This window comes from Danio rerio, chromosome 8 (genome assembly GCF_052040795.2).
Source record: "Danio rerio strain M-AB ecotype USA chromosome 8, GRCz13ab, whole genome shotgun sequence".
Classification (NCBI taxonomy): domain Eukaryota; kingdom Metazoa; phylum Chordata; class Actinopteri; order Cypriniformes; family Danionidae; genus Danio; species Danio rerio.
Genome location: NC_141028.1, coordinates 11796168 through 11816318, shown reverse-complemented (window position 1 = coordinate 11816318; position 20151 = coordinate 11796168). Strand labels below are relative to the sequence as shown.

The following is a 20151-nucleotide window of genomic DNA, read 5'->3' as shown; positions in this document are numbered from 1 at the left end:
GACAAAGCTTGGAATCCAACACTACAAGCAAAACACAGTATAAAACATCCCTGGGTTACCGCAGAACTCGTGGGCTGATCAGAATTCCATTCGTTCATCCTTCAAGCATTGACATTTTACAATATGAGTAACTCGGGAAGTTTTCACAAAAGTTTTCCTGTAAATTTGTTGGTGATTCATTAAAAAAGTCCCTCCAGAATTTTGCAAATCGAATGTTTCTTGAGTATAGTTGACGTCAGAATTATAAGACCTCCTTTATATTTGTTCCCTAGTTTCTGTTAAATGGAACAAAGATTTCTTCAACAGATTTCTAAATATGACAGTTTTAATAGTTAAATGATTTATTTTATCTTTGCCATGATGACAGTACATAATATTTGACTAGATATTTTTCAAGACTCTTCTATATAGCTTATAAGTGACATTTAAAGACTTCACTATGTTAATTAGGTTAACTAGGCAAGTTAGGGTAGTTAGGCAAGTCATTGTATAACAATGGTTTGTTTTGTAGACAATCAAATAAAAATACTGCTTAAGCGGGCTAATAATGTTCACCCTAAAAACGTTGAAAAAAATAAAGACTGCTTTTATGCTAGCCGAAATCAAAACAAATAAGACTTTTTCCAGAAGAAAAAAATACTATAGAAAAAAACTCTGAAAAATTCCATGCTATACAAAAGATTAGTTAATAATACTGTGCAAAATACAGATCACATTAAAGGAAAATAGGAACTAGAACTAAATACCATACTCGATAACGAGGTCTGGACTGAGTTATGTGAAGAATGTCTTAGGAATTAATAGTCAATTATGAAAAGAATTTGATTGGAAAGTAAAAATGAGATCCTTTAATAGTCCTTTTGTAATATATACATATGTAAAAGGACCATCTGTGGCTTTGTGCTGAAGAAAATGTGGTAAAATTGGAGATTATTCACACATTTTTTGGGACTGTCCTAAGATTCAAGAATTTTGGAAAGATGTTAAAAAAATAAATATATAAGTTATTAGATAAAGGAAATACTCCTCTATCCAGTTATGTGCTTATTGGGAGCACTGTCCAAAGAAAAGAACAAAGAAACAAGATTTGTCCTATATATATTATTACTGGTTGCAAAAAAAATGATGACAGTGCATTGGATAGAAGAAAGTTCTCCAAAGATGGCTCAGTGGATTCAAGCTTAAACAGGTCTATGTAATGGAAAAAAATGACTGCATGTCTACAAATGAAGACTGATATTCTTCTGAAAAGGTGGAAAAGTATTATGACATATTTAAATATGTAAATTTAGAGGTTACTTAACCTATTATCACTGTAATTGGATGTAACTACAATGCAACACAATGTAACTTGATGCACAAATGCATCCCCTGTAAAGTAATTATGATGGAAACACATTTAATTTATTTATTTATTTATTTATTTTAGTAGATGTTTTTTTTTTTTCAATATTATTTTTTATTATTTTATGTATCCCCTCATGTGTAAGGGTTTAAATTGTTGTTAAATTGTTAAAGGGGTTGTTCTGTAAAAAAAAAAAAAAAAAAAAAAACATAGAAAAATCTTAAATTCAAAGTAAAAAAAAAAAAAAAAGAAAGAAAAATTCCATGCTCAGTTTGGGAAGTATATAAAACAGAATAAAAAATTCACCGTAGGATGAATAATTTTGACTTCAACTGTATATCAGCTTCTTGCAGTCATAGCAGCCATTTCATTGTGTGATGACAATATGATAATATATGATGGATCATGACATGAAGCGTGTGCTGAACAACAAAATCTTTTAAATAGACATCTGGATTAAACCATAGAAGTGTAAGCGTATTGAAGTGATGTCCTTCCATCAAAGCACAACAAGTTTGAAGTGCCAACTTCAATGCAAACATTTTCTGCAAATGTTAGCAAAATGTCAGCGCCAAGACAGCATCAACCAGCTGTGCTTATCAAAGGACAGTCTGTCAACTGCAAAGTGAACCATGCAAAGTGAGCAACATTGGTCATCATAGTACCAGACCATACCATCAACAGAAACTATTGTTACAAGAATAAATGAACTGTACGACAATTTCAGAAGACACTTACTGGAGACCAGTCACCAGAACTACCACATGACTAATACATGACAACTGATACCTGCACTTACTCACTTTAGGCAATTTAAAAATAATACATTATGAGAATAATACGATAATAAAATTGCCTAGAGGATCAGCTTCCTTAAGCTAGATTGTCAATCAACTCTGTTTTACAATAATGTATCTATAGCCCTAATATACATAATGAAACAGTATCCACCAACCGGCCAATTTATTAGGTACAACTGCTTGTTGACGCAAATTTCTAATCAGCCAATCAATGCATCTAGGCATGTAGACATGGTCAAGACCAATGACTGTAAAAAAATATGGACGACGCGACAGCCCTTTTTCCCATTGAACGCCTTGAGGGCAAAACGCCTGCTTGACGGGCACAAACTGTCGCAAAAGACTGCTGAAATTGGAGCCTTGACATGCGCAGAAGGACTGTCTGATGGAGCCAGAGGAGGAGCCGTGAAAATGAGCGGAGTCGAGCTTCCAACCAAACGCTTTATGTAAAATCAACCACGCCCCCCGAACTTCTCAGCATGCGTTTGCTGTCATATCAACACAGATGGATGTAATAACATTAACAAATATGAGGGTTTTATATATTCAATCGCGCCAGCTCCGGGCCGCAGCGCATAACCTACTTGCGGCGTCGCGGGCTGATTCTGGCTCGCATGCAGCAGCGCCGGCTCGCTCGGCCGCCGCATCTGGCTCGATTGACTCGGGCTGGAATCGGGTAGTGAGTCCAGGCATCCGGAGTAGGTCCAGCAGAGGTAGTCAGTCTGAGCTCTAAGGGATAAGTCTCCGGCAGGCGAGAATCTAGCCGGAACTGCGCTTTGCTATCTGGGTGGTTAGGCGTGTATCAGCAAACTAATAAAGCCCGAAAAAAGCCCTGACCTTAGCGAATAAACAGTGTTCCACCAGGATCATGTATGTCAGAAACTATAGTTTACTGCTGAACTCATTTTGTCATGGTAAAATAACACAGAAATTGAATAATAACATTTCAGTCTCCTGCCGAAGCTCAGACGCGCTGCTTTGAGAAACTGTCAATCACAGCTGTCAATCACGATGACACGCCCAGCATTAAATTACTGCTAAAAACAAACTGTTTACAAAAATGAAGATCTGCACCTATTTCAGCACAATAACCAGTGCCTTAATCGACCAGAACCATCTTTCGGGACATTTTATTGCAAGTGTAATAATTTTTTTTATTTGGGCTCAAGTCTCCTTCATTAACACGGAGGAGGCGGGCTTTATGACTTGTACTGCAGCCAGCCCCCAGGGGGCGATCTAACGGCCGAGACCTTCACTCAAACGCAGGCTTGCGGCACACTTGGTCAAGACAATCTGCTGCAGTCCAAACCGAGCATCAGAATGAGAAAGAAAATGAATTTTAGTGACTTTGAACGTGGCATGGTTGTTGGTGCCAGACAGGCTGGTCTGACTCAAATAACCATTCGTTAGAACCAAGGTATGCAGAAGAGCATCTCTGAATGCACTACACATCCAACCTTGAGACAAATGGGCTACAGCAGACCACACTGGGTGCCACTCCTGACAGCTAAAAACAGCAAACATGCTATCATGTCAATAGGGACCAAAATCTCTGAGGAATATTTCCATTACCTTGTTCAATCTAAGCCATGAAGGATTAAGGCAGTTCTGAAGGCAAAAAGAAGTCCAACCCGGTACTAGTAACATGCACCTAATAAAGTGACCGATGAGTGTATGTGACATGTTTTTTGTTTGTTTCTGCAGTAAAACACAAGAACTGAAGCATATAATGTTATATGTTTTGGAAAAAAAAACGCAACATATTTTAGGCTGCAAAAAATCTAAAGGAGGAACTGATTTGTCATCTGTTGGAAATCTGCAGAACTGAGCAAATGCAGTCCATCCCTGTAATTATTTAGTGGTGAGAGGTGTTGCCCTGAACATTTCTGTGCACTTTCTCTCTCTCTGTCTCCCCAATGGTGTTGGACGCCTCCTCTGGCTGTGACTGACCTCTGCCTGCCGAAAGAAGACAGTTAAACGGCAGTGTGTGGAGACCAGAGCTGAAGTCATTATCTGAGCTCAATCAGGCCCAGAAGCCATCACACACTTCCACAGAGGACAGAGAGAAAGAAAGAGAGAGGAAAGATCACAATTGTTGCAAGGAACAAAGGCGTGAGGAAATAAATCCTGAAGAGAAACTGCAGGTGATTAGAAGAGGTACCTAAGACTAGAATTTCTAGATGAAGGTGTGATAAAAGAGCGGAGACTGACCATGATTGAAAAATCAAATCACTTTCTATTATTGTTTTGCAATAAATGTGTCTGGACATCTTTGAGGAGCATAAATGGTACAAATGTATGAATTTTTGTGTTGAGTATATTGTTTAAATTAAGACATTTTTTTAATTGTTAGCATTACAGCTGCACAATATATCAGTAAATGATTGTTATCGTCATGATACAGTATGCAATATTCATATCGCAGTGAGTTAAAATAAATACATACTTTAAGGGATGACCATGAAAAGGAAGGTTTACCAAGTCAGTGTTGTTCTGCTATTGGCTAGAAGGTGAAACTAGAGCTGAAAATATACAATAATGACGGGAGTAGAGAGAAGAGAGGAAAATGACAACTTGGGCAACTTGCCCAGCCGGGAATCGAACAAGCGACCTTCTTGCTATGAGTCGACAGTGGTAAGGATTAAGCCACCATGCCGCCCCTAAATGTTGATATTTTAGTTAGTATTGTCTGTGTTGTCTGAATTATTTCTAGTTGCTTGTAATTGCTTACATAGTGTAGCTTTCTGTCAATATTTTCTGACAATATCCAGATGAATTTGTTCTGGCACAGTTTTACTCTGAATAAAACTGAATAGACAAACTGAATGCTTCACTAGCAAGAAAACTGTTGAACAGAACATCTATCTCATCTGCAGTGCGAGGACAAAGAACGAGCCACCTCCATTCAGCCTCTTTACATTTTTACTCTTTATTCCTTTACTTTCATATAGTAAGGAAACTGAGTTGTGCGCACTCCACTGAAGACATTCGTCAGCCTACATATTTAAATTTGTATGTTAAGAGCAAAGATTTGTTTTAAAGATATTTCTAAATTAAGTTCTGATAATAATGAAGTGTGGTCAAAAACTGGCGTTATAGCCAAACACAAATCCTATTCTCATGAAATTCTCCAAAACCCGACAGGCAAAGCTAAGCTTGTTTTTATTAAAACAAATATAAATGTGCACATAATACATAATACTGCTAATAATAATAACATTACAATAAAATGCGTAGTATATAATAGTTTTTGTAACATTTTAATCCCTTTTTTCCCATATGTAAAGATATTTGTTTATTGCTGCACAACTAGCATGATCTGCACTGGACTTTAGACCAGCTTTTACTTGGTCAATGGCAATGGCTGTTACTTGGTCTTTTTTAGTTTCTCAAAATAGCAACGCACCAACGATGTGCCTTAGCACACCTCTTTTATAGACCGACACACCCATGAGTCCAGGAAGTGGCACAATTGGATTTGCTATTTAAACAACATGGCGAAAAAACTGAAAATCAGTGTTGCACTGGTCTGAAAATAGCAACAAATCACACCAAACACGTCTTGCTCCTTATTGCGCCAGGAGTATGATAGGGCCCTAAGTCTCTAACAATTGGCCTTTTCAAATTAATGTCTTTTTTTTTTTTACTAAAAAACAAGTCAATAACACTGATTGAAAGAATTTAGCAAATGTAAAAACAAGTGTGGTAAGTTATTCACTGAAGTTTAAAACTTTTGTTTCAAAAAGTTTGGAAAAGAAAAATAGTGGCCATTACTTAGACTGGCATTAAGCAGATCTTCTCCAGGCTTTCCCTTATGAATGAACTAATGGGGGTGGAATGATCGGATGAGGCAGACTGTGGAGGAGATGACGAAAGAATGGAAAATAAGCTGGTGCTCAATAAGGCTTCAGTGATTATACTAATAGGAAGAGCAGGCCAGAAGAGAAAGCAGAGGTGCCAGAACACAGATACCCATCAATATGAGTTGCCAGCTATTTTGGGTCCTATGCACAAATAGGGTCCCCTCTAGTCATAAGTGAAGACCAGTGGCTTCTCGTCGCAGGGCCCTATGCAATCGGGCCCCCCTTTTCCCCCCACTAGCTACACCCCTGCTTCAGGAGAAAGTTCTTGTTTAAACATGCATTTAAAGGGCAGTTTACACAAAAAATTAAAAATGTACTCACTGAATGTACCCATTGTACCCATTGACCTCCATAGTAAGAAAAACAAATATTATGGAAGTCTGTGGTCACAGATTTTGAACATTTTTCTAAATATCATCTTTATTGTTTAACATAAGTCATGAACTCATGAATGTTTTAAACAAGTAAACGGTGAGTAAATGACAGAATTTTCACTTATGTGTGAACCATCCATTTCTTTTAAGAATCAAAGCCATGAAATTACTGGAGATGATACAGCGGTAATACCCTGGTTTTTGTGCACTGTGAAAAAGGTAACACCTAAAAAAAAATCTGGAGATATGAATGTGACAATCAAACAGTTCAGTGGAGAGTGGAGAAGCACATTTGTTACTTATGCATATGCATCTATTTCGTTTATGTTGTTGTTTGTTCATGCTTCTTGTAATATTGCTTAACAATGCATTTTATTGATCATATTGTATTTTTTGCAACATTTATAAAAGAGAAAGGCTGGAAATACTAAGCCAACAAGAATTTTCAAATGCCATTTAGTCAACTAATCGCATCTACAAAGATTTTGTCAAAATTATTAGCCCCTTTAAGCTATATATTTTCGATAGTCTACAGAACAAATCATCATTATAAAATAACTTGCCTAATTACCCTAACCTGCCTAGTTAACCTAATTAAGCCTTTGAATGTCAGTTTAAGTTGTATAGAAGTGTCCTGAAAAATATCTAGTCAAAAAATATTTACTGTCATCATGGCAAAGATAAAATTAATCAGTTATTATAAATGACTTGTTTAGAAACGTGTTGAAGAAAAGTCTTCTCTCCGTTAAACAGAAATTGGGGAAAAAAATAAACAGGGGGGCTAAGAATTCAGGGTGGCTAATAATTCTGACTTCAACTGTGTATCTCAAAGCCACATAGACAATTGAAATTAAATTCTTTTAATTTTTAAAATCTGAGCCAAAAAGGTAATTTTAGCTTTATTATAAAATCTAACACTTTCTCAAAACACATGACATTTAAGCAGTGATACAATATTTCATGCATACCATAAACTGACGTAAATATCTGACTCAGTTCATTGTTTTTCAAGCATGTTCAATCTACTTGAGCAATTAATTACTCTGCTTTTCTTAATTGATTTATCCAGAACTGTTGAATGCCTGAAAATAAAAAAAATCCCTTACTTTACTTTTCCTGCAAAAAAGTACTCTAATAATAGTAACTAGTTACTTTGTAACAAATTACACCCAACATTGGTCATGACCAAGCGCACGGATTGATTGAAAGCCATAAGAAATGTGCATGACAATGGGCTATATGCACACAGACTTTTAATTTCAATCAGCAAGTCCCTGGGCTTCCGGTTAATTGTCATCCCATACAAAATCGCAGCATTTCAGATCTGATTTCTTTAAAAAAACACAGCGACCATCACAGCCTGGATGAGATACGATATAAAGTGGGTATCAGACCAAACAAGAAGCACTGCATTAAATTCTATTTTTCCGCACCATGTCATTAAAATATATTTATTTTTATATTACTCCAGCATTTTCAATACTGGAAATTTCTACCCAAGCCTGCTGCTAATGATGGCGCCTGCGTTTAAATGGTCTTTCGTCTCTTTTTACGCTTTAACAACCAAGTGGATGCTTAAAGGTGCAGTAGGTGATCTTCCACAATGCTAATAGCTTAGCATAAATCTCAGAATCACAGTTCCTCCACAGTTCCAGAGCCACGCCTCGTAAAACAGGAGCATGCGCACCTTAAAGATGACAGCAAAAGAACGCTCTCTCATGTAGAAAAAGAGACTAGTGCTTGTCTGGCGCCGAGCAGGAATTACACTCATTACTAAGCCAAACTGACATGCTATTTCAGAGCTAATATTTAGAGTTGCATGGTAAACAATTCAGGGAGTCTAGGCAGAATAGCACTATTTACTTGTGTTTTGTTGTTAAACTAAATAAAATCTACATTATCGATGCTGTAAACCGTCCCTTATGAAACTGAAAATAGTCTTATCAATCTCTTACAGGAAGATTTTGATGGCTGAACAACACTTCTATGAAGATATAACACATTTGTAACAACAACATCTAACATTACATCAGCTCTGCGTGAAGCTAAAATTGTTTTAAAACAGAACATTACCTGTCTAAGAGAAATCCTTCAGACATTGTGTCATCCTTTCTCCAGCGTGCAAAGGTAACTCCAATACTGATTGAGGTTTTTAAAAAGTTTTGATTCAGCATGTTTATGCCGATCGATCGCGCACGCACTTGTGCTCTCTGTCTCACTCTTACGCAGCACGTCTATGCACAAACAGCAGTCGGTGGAGCTGCGTACAAACGGCTGTGCAGTTGTTCAACTTTGCATTTGCTGACAGACACTTTGAGCTACTTATCGGAATTATGGGAGATGTCGGTCCGACTCTATTTAATTAGATGAACACTTTTTGTTTTATTACTTACCCAAAATATAAAAATACATATAAACACATTTAGATCACTTATTTTAATCATTACTATTAAAATGTGAAGAGACTTTCAACCAGCATAACAACAATTGTTTCTGAAGATAATCACCTACTGCACCTTTAAGTCTATTCAACTGATTACATTTGAATTATATTACAGCATAGATGCTGTAAAAGAAACCTTATGAAATTGAAAATAGTCACATAAAGCTTTGACAGGAAGTTTATCACTGGCTGAAATACTCTGCATTTGTCCCATTGCAAGATTTGCGTGACAATCGCAGCTTTGTTAAAAAGCATTTGCGATCTAATTTCGACTGATCATCCAGGCCTACTTTGTGCATTGATAAAACTTAACATTATGCATTATTCTGATCTAAAACACATGAAACAAATCCTCACAACGCAGTTCAGAAAACTGATGAAAGAGCCTGTACTGTAATGTCAATATGTCATGCCAAGAACTGTAATAGGAATAAAAAAACATTCATTTCCAATACGAAATATCTAATTTTGCAATTAACGAAAATGTTCATGTGCATTGAACCAGACAGTGTGCTGCTGTTCTTTTTCTGTCTGCATTTACAGAAAACAGGGAAGGTCAAATGGACTGTGAAGCGCATTTGTTATAAAGACACTGAGGTGGAAAGTCAATAGAACAATGACAGCGAGGTTACAACAGGACAACAACCAGTCTACAGTTCGGCTTCATAATAAACTCCAGCTATTAGATAAACAGCGGCATATCAATACATTTCAGGTACAGCATTTTACCAGACAGTTTTTAGACTCACTGAGAAAAGAGATGTGCATATGATTACATAAAGACATCAGATTTCTGAGCATCATGTGATCAGGCAGATTAGAGGTGTGAACGTCAAATTCACCCAAAAAAATAAAGCAAGAAACAATCGTTCTGCTCTGAAACCTAATCTCTTCAGCAGAAATTACAGCTATTTATAGGCACTGGGTTTATTTAGCTCCTTCTGTGGCCACAACATCAATACATCCTCAGGGAGTAAGTCAGATCAGCAGAAAAATGACTGGAGAATCACCCACGAGGTCATTATTTTTGGATTCGGTGCGCGTTAAATAGTAACTCACTATAAAGGCTTTCGTGCCAGATTCGCTCTCCTCTTTCTGATCTCCGGCTATTGAGATATATGACAGAGCACGAATTAGGATCAGTTGCACATTCTGTCCTTTTTTTATCAAAGCTTTGAAGCTAAACAAACACACTAATGATAGGTTTAACTTCCAGCAGACCTCCATAAATGGAAAGGCGACAGTGATGCTGACAGGACTCCTCTGTTAGATGGACTGTATATGAAGCGTCTACAGGTTAAATGGACCACCCGCTTGCAAACAGAAAACTGAAGAGAAAGTCACAGGTTTACTGCTCTAAAGCAGAGCGAGAGAAAAAAAAAAGAGAGAGAGAGAGAGAGAGAGAGAGAGAGAGAGAGAGAGAGAGAGAGAGAAAGAAACAATCTTCAATTTAAATACTTTCAGTATGTGATTTAAAACTACTATGTTATGAGATATGGAAATATGGTGTCACAGTATGAATAATGTAGTGAAAATCCTAATGCACCTGGTGCCTTAAAGGGGCAGTTTAACCAAAAAAGACAATTCTGTCATCATTAAGTCTTTTTTCCAACATTTTATGAATAGCTTTTTTCTGTAAAACAGATTTAGGAAAATGTTGGAGAACTAACTATTGACTTATTTGTTTTTTCCTACTATGAAAGTCAGTGGTTACAGGTTTTCAGCTTTCTTCAAAACATCTTTTTTCAGGGAAAGTAAATAATGAGCAAATTCATTTAAATTTAAAAACATTTGTACATTAATTTCATCTGGGTTATTCTGAACACATTTAATTTTTCCCTGAATTATTCATTTAGTCACCTCTGATGTCTAGTTTTCACCAAGGCTTATTGATATTTAATCCCAAATGCAATGCAACTAATTTTCGGAGAGAAGGTAATCAAGATGGTGGAAAAAGTTGACAATATTAGGAATAAAATGAAGAAGAAAAAAAACTGTCCACATTTTTAGTGGACATCTTTAAACCACAAATGAAAAATGGCATTCTAAAAATACTGGGTTGTCATTGGGTCAAATATGGCTAAACCCAATGTAGGGTTCCTTTTTTAAATTAAATATATTTATTACACTTTCATTATATTTATTTCCTGCAAACGCTGCGGAAAAGTGTACATTTGATTTTGTTGTTATTTGTATTTGTGGGATAAAATATATATCTACAAACTTTTATCTGTAAAAATATGTGTCTAAAATATATTTGCAGTTGTAACCGGTGTTTTCTTCTTTTGTTTATCTGGGAACCATCTGAACTTTAAGTTTTTTGTGTGTTTTTTGACAGTTGTTAAAATTTGAAAAAATAATTATTATTAGTTTTAGGGACACGCCACCATTGCATTACACTCCATTTTTTTGTACCCATGCTTACTGAAACAAAAGATGCCCAATAAAAATGTGTACAATTTTTTTTTGTCATTATTATTAACTTTCTCCACAATCTTAATCAGTGATGGTAATCTTCCCGTCATGATTAATCCCACAATCCCTCACACACCTCTAGTGTCAGAAGGGAAAGGCGCGTTCACGTTTTACTGGATACAGTAGGTCATATTTGGAATTGTTTTGTGTCAACGCCGATACAAACAGACAAAAGATGTGGGCGAACAACGAATCTTTTAAACAACTCTGAGTCAAATCTTTTATTTAAAAAAAAATCTATATTTTTAAACAAGGTGCATTTTCAGATATAACCCTCAGCTAAATGTTTTCATTCACTTAGAGCTGTGTTGCATGCTGCATGGAAGGTAATTTTCAAAAACCCATAATAGGGGCTCTTTAAAGTCTGTTTTCATTTTAAAAAAAACCTAAATTAATTCTTGAATCCCAAACTTTGAGTAAAACATGGAAAAAAAATTATGGTTAGAATAATTCTGAATTTGAAATTGAACCCAATTGTTGGGCTTTTCCATGTTTTACACATATTTTAATTGAAACAACACAGCAGTTATCACAGCATTTTAGCAAAATGAGAAATTCGTTCATCTTTTTCATTCCTTCATCACAACATTACAGCAGATACATTTTAAATACATTTTAAAGCCTTTTGTAAGGTTTCGCTGTTTTTACCACATACTGCAGTGTGAAACAGACAGAAAAGGCTTTATACCCTTCCCTTTTAGATGTGTAAACAAAATGTTATCACCTTTTTGCATATGACAGCTTGGGTTGCCAAATGTAAATGTACTCACAGTTGTGACATCAGTAACTTGCCATAATTCAGTGTTGCTTCTATATAGGATATGCTGAGAGATTTGGGCTGTGTGTATATGTGTGTGTGTGTGTGTGTGTGTGTGTGTGTATATATATATATATATATATATATATATATATATATGTGTGTATGTATGTATGTATGTATGTATGTTTACATATATATATATATATATATATATATATATATATATATATATATATATATATATATATATATATATAAATATATATATATATATATATATATATATATATATATATATATATATATATATATATATATATATATATATATATATATATATATATATTAGGGCTGTAACGATACACGATATAAAATCGAAATCGCGACACTCAGATCTACGATCCTGTGTCGCGGTGTGATAAGGGAGAATCGCGACACACCCCGTGACTACCTTTCCAATAACGTCACGCGTGCCTGCAAAAGTTTAGCTAGCTGAAGAAGAACGTGAGGAAACTTTTTTTCCGCTCGACATTACGAGCACTGCTCCGTTTAAGCCCTCGCAATTAGCGTTTAACCAGGAGAGCTCGCACGGAGCTCTTAGTAAGGGACTGTCTGAATGTGTCAGGAATATCAAAAACAAAACCAACTTAACCCCTCTTGACAACAGACAACGGCAGAAACATTGCCAGTGCTGTCAAAGCATTGTTGTTAATGTGGCTGCGCAGAGAGGGATGGGCGTTTCTGTTTGAACCTTTGAGAGTTAACGTTACGTGCTGACTGATAGCGCGATGCTTGAGGCCAGGAAACAGGACGAAGCTTTCAGTTAAGATGAACACAGTTTCTATAGTTATACTTTATTTATAGATAAAGGTATATGACTCTGGTTATAATCACTCTATCTTGCTGGAGTTTATAGCCGTTTCGCTTTACTTCAGGACGCATGCCGCTCTGAAGGTCTAATCGCTGTTTTAAGTTATCCAGAGCTGTATGAATGTACAAATCTCGAATATAACAATAGCATTAAATATTACAATTGTAACAACACAGACAGCAACACTTATGCACAATCGATACCCAGCTGATTCAGTCGTTTCATAAGAGGACCGCGCTTCTTCTATTCTTTTTTCCTTGTCAACATAAAGGCAGTGAGATACGCCTTGTTTTCGGGTTATAAAGCATGTATGCACATTAATGCAATAGCATATTTAAACAACAAAACTGTTTACAAAAAGTCTACATATGCGTGCGTTGTTGTTGTCTTTTCATCATGCAGCACGCGCACTTGAACCGCGAGGGAGAGAGAGGAAACCATCAGGACTTATTCTTTAAAATAATGATTTCTATTAAAATGTAAAAGGTTTTGTTATAATAATAATAACAGCGGGGCATTAAATAAATGCGTATATTTTCCGTGGAGCAGGCAATTTGAGGAAGTCTGCGATTTTTATTTGACGGAAGAAAAAACATGATTGGAAAAAAACAGCCCATCCCGGTTATTAAAAAGAATCAGTCAGTATTTTCGTTTTGTAATATAAATTAATTATTTAAATGAAAATAATTTAGGGCAGTCCTATTTATTTTATTCATTTTATTTAAATTATTCTGCTCTTTTGTGCTAAACACTGCAGGTGCGTGAAGATGCTCTGTTGTTCTGTTCTGTTATTAATATGCTAGCATTTAAAAATAAATCAGTAGCCTAATTTAAAATGCAATATTTAATGTGTCAGAAACAAAATAGACACGTCAATTTGTTTAATATAAAATTACTAGTAATCTGACCAGTTAACCGTTATTATAATAACCGATTAATGAGCGGCGGTTGTCTGTTAGCAAAATTAACCGAAATGAGCATCCCTAGTAGCCATTTAATTTACTTTTTCTATGTAAGAGAACTTGATTGAAAAAGAATTTTTAACATGCTTGAACCATCTACAAAATGGAGTTTAGTTCTGTTTGGTTTTTCAATTTTGTTACAAAGAAAACAAAAATGATATAATTCTATTTAATAAAAAATAGTTTTAAAAATCTTTTTTTCCCTACCCCACACGAAAAAAAAAAATCGTGATACGAATCGAATCGTGGGTCAAAAATCGTGATACGAATCGAATCGTGGGTTTGGTGTATCGTTACAGCCCTAATATATATATATATATATATATATATATATATATATATATATATATATATATATATATCAGTAAACAAGCGTATTGTGTAAGAACAGCACAAATTGAGTTTTACCATTTTTTATCCATTCAGCCGATTGGAGGGAGTACATTTAGCTTAGCTTAGCATAGATCATTGAATTGATTGAGACCATTAGCATTTCACTCAAAAATGATCAGAGTTTCAATCGTTTTCTTATTTAAAGCTTGACTCTTCTGTAATAACATTGTATACTAAAACTGGTGGAAAGGTAATGAGTGATATCACTGCACGTAGTAATTAGTTCCATAATTATTATGCAGGGATGAGAGCATAGTTCCTATCCATATTAGCCTAAAAAATAGCAATTTTTAATTTCCTGTCAGTCTTACTATGCATTGTAACTAAAGAAAAGTCTACAGAAGTTTTAAATAGGAAAATTATTGAAAACCTTGGGAGTGAGATGCTAATGGTCTAATCGGATTCAATGATTTATGCTAAGTTAAGGTAAAAGTGCAGAACTGGAGATCAGCATAATGATTTCACAAATGGTAAAACTTAACTGTTTAACTCTATGGGACGCTATGTTCCTTTAAAGGCAAAGGTCTTCAATGAATTTGTAGTCACATCACAGCCTGTTCTGTCGAAGATCTTGTAAAAGTAATCATAAACATGTTTCTTCTGACCTGTACTTCTGGCCTTCTCTTCACATGCCAGATGGTCCTAACTGGCAACAGTCTACAAGAAATAAAACTTTTGATGCTGTTCTCATGTTTGTGCTCTCGGCTCATAAACTGAAGCACTGAGATTATATTAAAGTGAAGCATATGGAGCATACAGATGCCAAAAGCAGCTGATCTCGAGTTTGCAAGGCTTTTTAAAAGAGGAGATGGAGTAAACAATCTATCAGGGGCTGAAGGAGAAACATATATTTCCCATATCCTATTCTCCTGCAACTTTTATGAACTTTCCATTAATAAGTCATCGTAAAATATTACACAGCCTTGATGAGGAAATAGTGAAAGCCAAAAGGCAGCTTTGTGTTTCCGCTGGTCATGTGCTGTGCTTTCAGCGCATTTGTAAACAGTGTTACTTCATTCCTTCAGCTTAGTGTCTTATTTATTTGGGGTCGCCAAAGCGGAATGAACCACCAACAATTCCGGTATATTTTCAGTTTATTCAATTCACCTAGTGCACATGTCTTTGGACTGTGAGGGGAAACTGGAGCACCAGGAGAAAGGAAACCACATGCGAATACAGAGAGAACACGCAAAGTCTACAAAAAAATACCAACTGACCCAGCTAGGACTCAAATCAGCGACCTTCTTGCTATGAAGCAACAGTGCTAACCACTGAGCAACCATGTTATTAGACAATATGTAAAATACTAAAAGTTAGTGGCTGTAAGGATTTGTTACTGACTGTGAAACTATTTCATAGTCTCTAAAACATTGGACACTTTTTGTTTCATTTTATTAGTTTCACCAAAGCCAGTTGTTCTCTGCAGACCCTGGCAGTAAATCCTTTCTAAATGGTGTTTTCTGTGAGCAATATATAAGTACTTTCAACAATTCATATTTCTCAGTAATGTACTTTTCACAAATGTTCTTCAAATGATCGGTTGCACTGGACTGGGTTTTGTTTAAAATCGCCATCCTTTAGTTCAGCATTTCTCTGGCCAAATCTTCAATAAAAGGGACACTTTTTCACTCAATTAAATTTATGTCCATTCTTATATTGCAGATAGATGGAGGATTGATGACTTGATGACGACTAGGGAATGAAATTTCATCTAATAAACTGAAACTGCAGAGTTTTTTTTGGCTTGGCTGACTTTGTTCAATTTTGAAAGAATTGCCCAACACTTCATTTGTCTTTAGTCAACATGAATCAAAATAGACCAATTAAATGTATAAGCAAGAAACTATGCACAATAGGACACAAAGAGTGGGTTATAATAAAAAATGTAAACCACACTAAATTTCTTTTACACTAGGACTGTGCAATATGGCAAAAATGCCATCTCAATCTCAAATCTTGATTATTCTTTACCATAATGAACAATAATGATCTATATATATATCAGTTGTTGACGCTTCCAGATTTAGAAGAGTATACCAACAATGACTGAAGCCACAAAAATGAGAGGGTCCATTAAATAGCATAACCTAGGCGGTGCATTTTGTTGAGGTGGAAGTCTTCTCAACCCCCCTCCCATACTCAGTGGATTAAAGATACATTATTTTTTGTTAAATTAGAAAAAATTAAAAATAGTCTTCAGGGTTCAGTGATCAAATTTTCTAACATTTGGTTGCCATACTTGGGGCATGTCAAGTCTCAGAGACTTGAGGCAGTTACTGTGGAGTGAATGGTTGCCAATCTCACACTTTTGTTTTGGTCTGTACCTTCCAGATGAGTGCTAGTGCTGACATAGCACATGCACACAACTCTTTCTTGACATAAAAATACAAGTTGAAAGAACGTGCCACCCCCCAGCCTATTTAGTTTAATATATTTTCCCCTTTCTCTCTCTCTTTTAATTTTTCTTTTCTTTTAATTTACTTAATACACCATGCTGTCAACCTTAACTTTTGGTACTGACCTGTTTATATGCTTAATGGGAAAAACACATCATATACTGTGTGTTGCACAATATGAGGGCTATAATGTGGTTTATTTTTAATTAATGTTGTACTGTTATATACTTTTTTCTATTTGTACTGTTATTTTCTTTTTTTTTTTTTACTTTTGTTAACTGTCATAAAAATCCAATAAATAAATATATATATAAAAAAATTAGCAAAACCCATTTCCAGTGGCCGATCATTGTTGGTTGATCTCTAATAACAGCACACTTCTAGATTCCTATAGTTGTACATTTCTGCTGTGTGATTGGCTCTTAGATCAATATATAGTTGTAAAAAATAAAATTAATATATTGTTACCATTAGAAGCTGATTACACATCTGTTTAAATACATTATAAAAGTGATTTTTGCATTACAGGTCTACTTTAAAGATAAAATTATCTACCTACAGTAAAACTAGAGTATATTACTGTAATATTGGAGGCTATAATTAACAACAGAGACCAACTCTTACATTAAAAAATTAGAACATCACTTGCTGGTTAAGTTAAATATGTCAAATCTATAGGCCAATATGTTGTTTATTTCTCTATCAAACTATTGAACTGTTGAGACTTAATGACTTGCCTGAAGTACAATGGTGTGCGTTATGCTGTATATTTATTGCCATAAATAATCCATTGTTTCAAAATCAGAATGCAAAGAATAAGAATATTAGTATATAATAAAAATCACAGATAATGATCATTTTCAACGATAAAAGCATCAAGTTTTCTTGTTTTAAAAAATTCAGAACATTTGAATTTAGGGTTTATAGACTTTACAGATAATTAGATTTAAATGTTCATTCAAACCGCAGACCTGTCACCTAAAGTAAAAAAACAACAAACTTTTTTGGAAGGATGGGATGTGTTATCATCATATTTTATGTTTTATTAATAGTGATTTGTCAAAATGGTACACTAGTAAGAAAAAGCAGCAATACTGTGTTTTTTAAAGGAAGTTAGATTGAACAATGGTGCTGTTAGAGTTTTAAGAATGCACGTCAACAATCAGTCAAGGTTAGAATTTTAGCTCTTTAATTATTATTTTTTTTTTTACCAAACACTTTGTTATACCCTAGAACATCAATCAATCAATCAATCAATCAATCAATAAATCAATCAAAACCCATTGTAAACCCGATTAGAACTATTAAATAGGGTTGTGCCGATAGATGATGTCATCGTCCACCATCGCCAATGGCCAACAAACTTTGCGATGCTGAGCAGAAATTGCGATCCATCGCCCCGCCCCACATTAATATTGATAAATAACTTATTATTTGCATGTCATCTTAACATAACAACTGTTAATCTGCTCCTGGGTGCTGTGTTTGGCGTTTTTAGGTGCAAAGATGCATTCTGCATAAATGTCTCCTAAATCTGCGCAAGCGGTGAGGATTTTGCAGTGAAAACCGTGAATGCACTCACCCAAATGCTTCCAAATATATTTTAATGTTGCACAGATAAAATTTTGGCCGCATATGCGACCAAAATGGTCAAGCCCTAGCATCTTTACTTGTTATTATTTCCTCATAATAATAATCATTAAATAAGGAAGTTATCATCAATCACATTACAAAATACAGTGAACTCCAAACGAACTCTCGTCTCCTCCACCAGCTGTGGGAAAAAGCCATGAGAATGACACAGATCATTCTGCCTATTAATGCCAGAGTCCCACGGAAAAAAAGTGATTGACAGGTGGTCATTTGTGTGTAACTTTTATGGTTTGGTTATGGGTAAAGCAAAGACCATGTGGGTCAGGTAGTGAAAAAGGTAGGCTACAATTAATTAATTCGTTATGACTTAATTGATATTTAACAATGACCCCCACCCCCCGCCTACAACGACGATGTCATCGCCCAACGCGATGTTTCACATTAGACATCGTACGATGCCAAATTAGTCAACATCGCCCAACCCTACAGTTAAGTTGACAATTTTTATTATTACGCACATAGTTAATTTACCTAATAATTTTGTAAACTGCCATTTTATAAACAAGCACAAATGGACTTACAAAAAATAAATTAATTCATTAAATTATTATCATCACTAAAATTCATTTTTTATTTTAAAACCAATCGTCTACAAATCCCCAACCTAAACGTCATTGGGGGGTGAGCAAAAGGGTATATGCCGAAGCATGCTATTAGGACTTTTAATTTGCCAGTAACCTGGGTTAAGCGCTTCCGCTCAACTGTATGTAATGCAAAAATCGGCGCATTTAACAATTTAAAAATCAGCGATCTCCACTGGCTGAGTGATATCCGATATTAAGTGGGTCTCAGATTGTACAAGAAGCACTGCATTAAATTACATTCCCCCCGCCATGTCTTTATAATATGAGCATTTATTTTACTCCAGTATATTCAATGGAGCTTCTGCGCTAGCCTGCTAATTCTGATGGGCGCATGCAAGTAAACGGCTTTTTGTCTCGTTTTACGCTTGAACAACTAAACGAATGCCAAAGTCTGTTTAACTGAATGTATTTTAATTACATTACAACATCCATGCTGTAAAAGGAACAATATAAAATGGAAAAAATTCACAATAACAGGTAAACCGGAAGTTTATCAGTATGGGAAACACACTAGCTCGGCATATACCCTAATCATACTAAATTTCACAAATCAGATTGTATGAATTCATACTAATTAGCCACTGAATCAAAAAGTTATGAATTGCCGTGAGATTGTGTTGCAGTCACCATATACAATAACATAAAAAAAGACTATCGTAAGCTATCAAATTTTCCTGGCACACATGTTTTCAAACAGTCAAACACAAGCATCATCGGTTTAAATGAAACCTGCTATACATGGCTGGCCAAAACACAGGAACAAACTGTAGTCCGTCCAGTTGTACAAGATCTCAAAATAAAAAAGGTTGCATGGCTGCCATTCGTCATGATTACTGTCAGATAAAGCCAGGGCTGTAAATGAAAGTCTTTTCCAATCATGCAGAAAGGTGATAATGGTCTCTGGGATGAGGGGGAAATGGCAGGGACTTAATTTGACTCCACATTCTGAGCTGCAGAAGCGTCTATAATTAAAGATCCTTGGACTGCACATATGCAGCTCGAGCTCAATATCCATGTACGACTCCATTCTGACATTATTAGCATGTTAGACCTCACCAAATGAACAGTTTGAACTCAGCTAGTCTGTGTTCCTATGCAAACACTGAAAACGTCTCGATACCTTCTGCTCTTTCTGGAACACCGTTCGAGCTCCTGGGATAAAATGATAAAGCATACTCCATTTTAAAGCTGATGAACATGTTGAAGCACTTTGTCTCTTTTCTAATACCCTG

At 35.4% G+C, this 20151-nt stretch overlaps 1 protein-coding gene and 1 long non-coding RNA gene across 8 annotated transcripts in view; both read right to left on the bottom strand.

The window, feature by feature from the left end:
• kcnd1 (potassium voltage-gated channel, Shal-related subfamily, member 1) overlaps positions 1-20151 on the bottom strand; it is a 142078-nt gene that overhangs the window by 66046 nt on the left and 55881 nt on the right.
• LOC147842577 (uncharacterized) lies at positions 1436-9056 on the bottom strand. Its single transcript, XR_015497709.1, has 3 exons — positions 6747-9056; positions 3734-6230; positions 1436-3381 (listed from the first exon to the last, which is right to left on the bottom strand). It is a non-coding gene; the product is annotated as an uncharacterized LOC147842577 (long non-coding RNA).